This window comes from Crocodylus porosus, unplaced genomic scaffold (genome assembly GCF_001723895.1).
Source record: "Crocodylus porosus isolate Cpor-Errol unplaced genomic scaffold, CroPor_comp1, whole genome shotgun sequence".
Lineage (NCBI taxonomy): Eukaryota > Metazoa > Chordata > Crocodylia > Crocodylidae > Crocodylus > Crocodylus porosus.
Window position 1 is genome coordinate 60,893,559 of NW_017728948.1, and position 9,005 is coordinate 60,902,563.

The window sequence follows — 9,005 nt, forward strand, 5'->3', positions numbered from 1 at the left end:
GGGATTTGCTCGAGAAGCATCTATGGGTGCAAGCCAGCGTTTTGGTCGCTTTATTAGCCGCAGCATTGCATTGCGTCGCATTGCAACTAAACACACATGATGTGTTTAGCTTTGTTCCTGTGGCTCAAGATTTTTTGTGAACAAGAATTTAAACCTTTGGGGTTGTGAGAAAACAAATGAACTTTAAGTAAACTCCAAAAGTGGCATTCCAGCTAGTTTCATCTTTGGAATATGCAACAATAAGCTATTCTTTTGCCAAGTGCAGACATTCCAGGGATCAAAAGTACTGTCATACTGCTTACTTTAAGCATCATGATTCTAGACTGGGTGCTGATTTTGTTAACATTTGCCAATACTGGGAGTCCAATCTAAGGCAGGGTTGGGGGAGGGGTGGGCAGGATCAGGGAGCTAGCACATTCTTGGGGTATGGTTGCTGTGACCGGGGGGCAGGCAGGTCCATGATGGGGCTTGTCCAGTTGGGGTAGGAGGTCAGAGGGCTAAAGATAGCTTAGTCATGATAGAGAGAGCACAGCCCTGGGGCTGGGGCAAGCACCTGGGCTTTGCTAGCTCCAGGTGTGTGGTGTGCATGTGTACACAGATGTTCCCTGGACCTGATCTACAATCAAAGGGCTCACTTTAAGCTGTGTGGTAATAGGTCAGATCCTGTATGTGTACATGTTTGCTTGTGCTGGGATCCACTCCAGAAATGGAATCTAAGTAAGTCAGGGTGGGAAGCAGGGCTAGTGGGTCTGCAGGAAGGTTAGAGGGTCCAGGGGGACTGGCAGACCCACAGAGGGAACTAGTGAGTGCATGGCGGTGGGGGGTGTTGTCTCTCTGGGGTTGTGCTGGTACACACATTTGGGTTACACTGGGCATCGGTTAGCACAATATACTTAGTTCACCTTCTAGGTGAACTGAAGTAAAATTGGACCAAGCTAATCAAATCTTTCCAAATGTATATATAGATCATCACATAGATCAATCTAACCCTAGTTAGGTCAATCTAACTCTAAAGTCTTTACATGGGTGAACTAAGTCAGATTGGGTGGCCCCATTTTGCCTGATCTAACCTTTTTGAATGTATGTACAGTTCAGCAGTTAGGTTGATATAAGTGTACTGTCTGCATGTATCCCTTTTTTCAAATTTCTTTTCAAAGCTAGAAATTTCTTTTGAAATCCATATCCACATTTTCTTCATTCTTATAGATGTCATCTAATTTGAGGCACGTGATGAGCAAACAATCATATACCATGTTCTGTCTAATATGTTGCCTCAGATACATTGATATTAGGGAATTTTTATACTCCTCTTTAAGGGCACCATCAGAGACATGAGACTGCAGATTTTAAATTAAACTTAGGCTAAAAAGCTTCCTGCTTTGTTCTAGCTTTTTTATGATGTCAAAATGCTTGTAAAACATGGCTTCAAAGTAGCTGGTTTTAAAAATATTTTATTTAAAAATGGAAATCTATTTTTAATTTTCTACTGATGAATGGAAAACTCTATGTGTAAGTGAGATGAGAAGTTTTAAAATTAACAAAAATCTTGTATCTAGGAAGTAAACAAGGACTATCCCTTTCTAGGTAAAATATATAAAAAGCTCTTTTAAGAAACATATCACTTCTTTAAATGAGTCAAGTATTGTTTTTTAAACTGGCAGCTGGTCATCATAATAATGTGTTGCAGGCATTATGGAAGAGACGTCTGTTTACATATAGAGAATCGAGCTTTTGTAGAGAATTGTTTCCTCCCTCTTTCCTTTTCATTAACTAAATCATAATGGCATGTGTTGATGCCCAAAGCTAATCTGACACTTTAATGAAATGAATGACAATTAACACATCTCTCATTCAAATATAATGTAAAAATGTTTGAGGTCATATTTTCCATATTGAAAGTAAGCTAGTCCATATCTGAAAGCATTTAGGGACTGATAATATAATTCTGTGCCTCAATACAATTAAGATAGATGAACAAAGGGAAACAGAATTCTAAGTGTCAGGTTTTCAGTCATCTTAATGGCATTTTTTATACTTGTGTGCTCGTACCAGTTGCACACTTATGAACTCACGCTATCAGAAAACACATGCCCACTACATATGCAACTATGTATACATGTCCCTCGTGATATGCGTCCGTGTCCATGTGTCAGAAAAATGTTGGTGGCCCAAAACCAATGACTAGGAGGTGTTAGACTGAGGTGGACATGGTCCTTCCCATGCTTCAGTCTCAATAGATGGGTATTTAGAACACTAGGGGGAGAAAGGAGTGTATGTTTTACTTCCTTGTACAGTGCTGTAATTATCATGCCACAGATCAAACATTGACTAGTCCTGTCTTCAGTGCTCTTTTTGAAGTTGCCCCCCTTAGCAACCAAGAGAAAGAGGTATGTGTAGGATGGCCAGTATCCCAGAAGGGAGACAGGCCTGAGTTCTAACCAGAAGCTTTGGTCTTAGTGAGGTAGACATTTTCTCAGTGCACTTAGAGACAACCAAGGAAAATTAAATTCTTGTCTTAATTTCTCATACTGAATTCTGGTACTGAAATGTAGGTTGAAGAATAGTTTGTCATTTGCACTGAAGGGTCATGAAATGTGAAAGATATTTTACAAAGCATACCATTGTTTTAACAACTTTATCCAGTGACTGTTTTAATGATTATCCCTTCAGAGACAGAGGTACAATAACTTAAAAATTGGTGTCTATTATGTCACTTGCGGTATTTTACCAGATATTGAAACTTTTCCAGTATTAAGATCCTGATTCACAAAAAGTAAACGTATCCAGAATTGCTTTTAGGAACTGTTGCTCCCCAAGATGTGTTTGGGAACCAAGGGAATTTGGGGGAGCCTGTCCCATGAAAATCAAGTATACAACAGAATAAGTTTAAATGTATTTTAATATTAAGATTGCTATTGAAATATAAGTAGAATATGAATGGTAAGACGACATAGGTAAGGTATATTAAACCAAAAAAATCCATTGTTCAATAACAACACAATCTATGTACTAATATTCTAAAGAGTAGATGGTCCAAAAACATTTGAGGATATTTGTGCTTACTGTGTACCTGCATGTTGTATATCATGTTAAAGCTTAGAGAGTGTAGATTTGTAAAAAATTAAAAAAATCATGAGACAATCTGAAAAAAAAAGCAAGAAATGACTAGAAAAAGCTTGACATGATAGACCAATCAGGACTCAGACTAGAGATGGTATCTTTTATTAGACCAACAAGATTTTTGCGGCAAAAAAAATTATAATTGAAAGCCCTGGGGCACAACAAGCCTGCATCAGGCATTGGAGAAAAGATTGTAAAAATTCTCCTGGATACAAATGAAAGTTCAGATTTCATAGAATTTCACAGAGGAGTCAATAGATGGAAAACTCCTTTAGGCAGTAAGTTCATAGTTGGTATAGAGCCTCTCACCTCCGTGGAGGACATGTGATGATGCAAATTACCTTGAACCAAAGGCAGGAGCAGGGTATCAGGTTTCAGGTGGTTACAGTTGCTTCCTGTTTGAGAAAATATGAAGATTTCATTAAAAATAGATTTTATGATTTGATTATAGGATTAGATGATACAGTGCTTGCACACACTACACCAATACATTTTCAACCTCTTGTTATGCCCATCAGACATAACTTAACATTTCAAGATATATAGGAAGAAATTTTCACTATTAAAAAAAAGGAGTAGCTTTTTACTATCAAAAAGCCAAGAGTAAACACTTGATAGAGTAAGCGATTACAGATTACCTACCAAAGCTTGTGCTGGAACACCCTTCTGAAGCTGCTCTGAGTTCGACAAGTGATTTTTAAAGATAACTAAACTTTTTCTATGTATTTTTAACCCCAGTTTTGTTTAAGATTCTGTGGAAATATTTTGAGGCAAATGATTCTGAATGTCCTGATCAGCTGTATGATAAATTTAAAAAGAGTAAAACAAAAAAACTGCTATAGACTGGGTCAAATTTTTAGACAGAATCACTATGTTCCACTTTACTGAAGATTTCAAGGTTTTTCTTACATGAACTTTACATGAATTCAGTGCAGATTTTGGTTAAGATTTTTTATCTTGGTTTTAAAACATGATTCAAATACGTGCTTTTCTTGCTTCTACTGCAGATGGGCCCTTCAAGTTCAAGGTCAAAGAACAAAGATTCTGAGGTGAACCTAGATTTTTATACTTGATTAGCTGGCCTAACTTCAGAAGCTTGTTAAATATGGCTAGAGAATATAGAAGTGTGCCTAACATTTCACTACTAAGATTAATATGAACTCTTTCCATTACTGAGTATACCTTGTTTGTTGTTAATCACCTACATCAGCACATTGTCATATCTTAATTTTAGGTGGCTCCTGAACTCTTAACCTTTGGATTATCCACACTTTAACACCTGAAACTAGTTTTAACAAAACTTTAGGGAGCTTAAAGTTATGTCACTTCAGGGCAGGTTTATCTCTGATCTGTGTTTCCCAACTTGTGTTCCATTAATATGTGACCACTATGCACAGATGAGCCACCCAGGTTGCAGCCTCCAGCATCCCAGAATGCAGTGTCCCTTCCCCCAGCCTCCTGTTCTGTGTGGACAAACTTTCCACCCCCTGAATCTAGTGCCCAGGGGGTGGTTCTGGCACCAAGCCAACTCCCCCTACAACTCTTGGCATGTGCCTTTCCCACCCCCAAGGTGTAACCCCATGAAACAACCCGTGGAACACATGCTGGCTATCTAAGTCTTAGGCATCAGACAAGTTCAGGAGTGGGATCTGGGGAGGGATGGGCGAGTGGAACAAGGTAGGGGGCTAAATCAGATCCCCATGAGATGGGGCTTCCTTCCCAGGGCAGAAGCAGTAGCTTCCCTCACTGCTTCCACCCCCCACCCACCCCAGGAAGCATGACCAGCACCCCTCACACCCAAATCCAAAATCACAGTTTATTAAAACATGAGACCTTTAATTTACTTCATCTTTATTTTTTTAAATTATTTTACTTCTTATTTTATCCTTCAGTGGCTTAATTCCTTCATTTCACCACCCATCTCTCACCTCCATTTCCTTTCCACTTCTTATTTCATTACCCACTCCCATCCTATTAACTCTGCCTCCAGCAGAGATAGAAGCCTGTCCTGGATCAGCAGCTTAGTAATGGCTACTCACAGCTGTAGCTCCTAGTCCGGCCCCTCCTCCCCAGCCCTCTAGGGGCACATAACAGCTGTACAAGTCTGGGACAGTCAAAACAGGGTTTTAAGCTTTAAGATGTGACTGCTCCAAACTCGAACTAGTACCAACATTGAGCTGCTCAAATATTGATCAAAGTGCAATATGTAACAAGTTCCTTAGATGCATCAGGCATAAACAAGACCTAATTGGTATAAAACCAGTAAATAACAGCAAGTTACCTTGAGCCAGTTTCTTGTAACCTGTCTTTCTCTTGACTTCTGAAATCCTCTCCCTTATGATATTTCCTCACTTGTTTATTTCCCTCGCCTCTTCTCCTCCCCAAATTCTGGTCAAGGGGATGCAAGCAAATTCAATAATTTATCACCATTAAAGCAGCTTTGATGCTAACTACAGAAAATGGTTAAATACAAAACATATGCTTAAGTTCTCTCCTGCATAGAATGTAGTTAATCATCATGTGCATAATGAATCAAAACCTTAATAAATAACTTTTTGAGCATAACTATGACAGTCTTTAATTTTGAAATTATGGAAGAAGAGTTAATGTGCAGTACTGTTAACAGTTTAGCCGAGTTGTAGGGTTAAAAAATGCTAATACCTGAAGTGACATTTTTTGAAAAATTTTAAACCAATTTCTTCTCTGGGCTCAGGTAGCACTCTGCTTGCTGTGCCTGGCCCCACTACTTCCACAACTGCCTTCAAAGCCCACCTGAAGATGGAGACTGGGGTTAAAGTGCCCCTCCTCACCTTTCACTGGGGAGGTAACTGGCCTGGCATTTCCTGGGGGCTCCCATGCTACCAGGAATCCTACCAGGCCACCCTTCCCCAGCAGAGTGCGGTTTTAGGTCATGGCCAGGACTGAGAGCCTCCTTCTCTTACCTTCAAGATATTCCTGCTGCAGCTCATCCAGACAGTGTTTCTGTCTGGGCTGGCAGCATCAAACTGCAGTCTTTGTGTTCCTTGCTCTCAGAATGGCTGCTGTCATGAGGCACCTAGTAGGGGCCTGACTCTGCCCTTAAAGTGGCATGCACACAAGGATGCATTGGCACAGTCAGAAATTCAAATATTGCTACATAAGCCCAATGTGAAGAATCTGAAACCCCTACTTTTCTCATTTGGAGGTGACAGTAGGAAATAACATGAATATTCACTGCCTGTCTTGTTTTGCTGAACTAAGTTCTTGGTATCTTTGTATTAAATGTATGTCCTACTGATGGGCCCAAGTTGATTTCTTCTGACTACCGTGCAGTCAGTTTCAAGTTCTAAATCTTTACTTATAAATATGATCAACCATAACATAGCATAGAGTCTCAGCTAGGTAGCCTGACCTGAGTTTGAACAAGGAGATAGTTTGGAAATGGCTCAACTCGATTAACCTCATGAAAACTGAAGAGGTATAATCATACTGCTCTAATGAATAGCTTTACTAATGCTAGGACATGTCTTGACCACCAGTTGACACTGAGTAGCAGACCAATATGTCCTAAAAGTAAAAGGAAATAGTTTTATTGGAGAAAATAAAATAACAGCAGTGTAATGGTTTCTGTCCCTTCAAATTATTGGTAACATGGGTTTGCTGTAACTAGGCATTCTCAGTTCTTACACTTCAGCTTACCTTGCCTACCATAAGCATCTACTTACCCCCCAGTATCACCTTGCATCACACTCTGTCTGCTTGTATTAAACTTGATTTCTTTTATACTTTTTTTTTTTATCCCTGTAACTTACCCAACTAGACTTCAGTTTTAGAACTCCAGAAGATTCACAGAGGATTTAGGATAGATTTTAACTGGGTCAGCTTCTCATCTAGATATGCCATTGCTTGAAGCATGATTCTTTTTCAGAGACACTGAAAACTACAATAAGATAACTATTTATTTAATCTCTGAAAATAAACTAAATGTTGTAGTCATTTTTGCTGGTTTTGGAGCTGCAGTAGAAATGTATTTTCCAGGGATTAGCCTGTTTAGGAGAGCTTTACACTCCCTCCCCCCCAATATGTATAGATTAGAGGAATCAATATATTTTTGAATGTTAGGAATAATTATATAATGAATTTTCCATCAGTGATGCACTTCTCACGCAAATTTAATTTTTTTGACTATTGCATTATTAGTTCTGGAAAAAAAAAACCTTGTAATCAGAGTGATCTTTAAAAGAATTAAAACACATTTTATAAAAACTTATTTTGCTTAATCATAAACCAGAAGAATAAGTTAAATATCTGTGGAGAGAGGAAGAATGATTATTTTGATTGAAACCCTAGACAAGAACTCAAAACAAAGGAGCCTATCCTCCATTGATCTGACAAAATTCCTTGGTCCTCTAGACACATATGCCATCATGTGCCTCACCCAACAGTAGGGTGGCTATACATCCCAGTTAGGTCAGGATAGGATTCTGGAGGCCGGTCCTGGCCAACTGGTGAATATTAAAATGAGCATCCTATGTGTGGGGCATGGGGGCAGTCCAGTGAGGAGGCAGAGCAGCACAAATTGCGAAATAAGAAATTCTATTAGAAAGCACAATTGCCTGAAAATAGGTTAGTGGAATGACCATTAAAAAGGGGAGATAACTGTTAATACCTGTGAAATAAAGGTCATTGACTCCTTTAGCTGCTGGAACAGTAATACCGGAGATGCACTATGCTTCCCTGCCCCTGCCTCCGCCTGTAGTGGCACCCCTGACTGGGGGAGAAGGGAGAGGTCAATGTCCCAGATTTTACATTGTCCCATATGCTCACTCTATCTAACAGATATCCCAAGAAGGATCAAATATAGATAGAATTATTAAAATGTATTCAATAAATGTGAACCTAATTTGGAGTGAGTGAATTACAAATAATGGAAAATGAATTTGAGACACCGAATTTGAGAAATGCTACTATTGACACTAATTGGAGTTACATAAAGGAGGGAAGAAAGCTATAATAATAATAATAGGTATATTCTGTCTGTCTGGAGCACTCTGGTTGTCTCAGTAGCCAATTACACCGCTTACTGAACCGACGAAGTAGCGTACTCCAGACAGTCAGAATAAGCTTATTATTATTATTATAGATCCTGAGGCATTTCATAGATTTCATAAACATGAGGGCTGGAAGGGACCTCAGACGATCGAGTCCAGGCCCCCACCCAAAGGGCAAGAAATCACCTGGGGTCATACGATCCCAGCAAGATAAGCGACCAATTAGCTCTTGAAGGTGTTCAATGTAGGTGCTTGAACGACCTCCAATGGCAGACTGTTCCAGACCTTGGGGGCTCGTGCATAAAGAAATTCTTCCTAATGTCCAGCGTGAAATGGTCTCACACTACTATATGACAGTTCGGCCTCATCAACCCTTGGGGCGCTCTGGTGAACAAACGTTCCTTCAGATCCTGGTGGTCACTCCTGATAAACTTATAGGTGGTCATCAGATCACCCTTTAGCCTGCACTTTTCCAGGCTAAAGAGCCCCATGGCTCTCAGTCTGTCATTGTAAGGTCTGTTTTCCTGACCTTTGATCATGAATGTGACTTTTCTCTGGACTCTCGCAAGCTTCTCTACATCCTTTTTGAAATGTGGAGCCCAAAACTGGATTGCAGTACTCCAGCTGCGGCCTCAGCAAGGCCGAGTACAAGGGGAGAATGATGTCCCAGGATTTGCTTGAGAAGCATCTATGGATACAAGCCAGCATTTTGGTCACTTTACTAGCCACAGCATCACATTGCAGGCTCATGTTCATCATGTGGTCAGTGACGACCCCCAAGTCTCTTTCTTCTGTAGTGCTAGCCAGCGTAGCGCTGCCAAGCCTATAAAGCTGCTGCAGGTTTTTCTTCCCAAG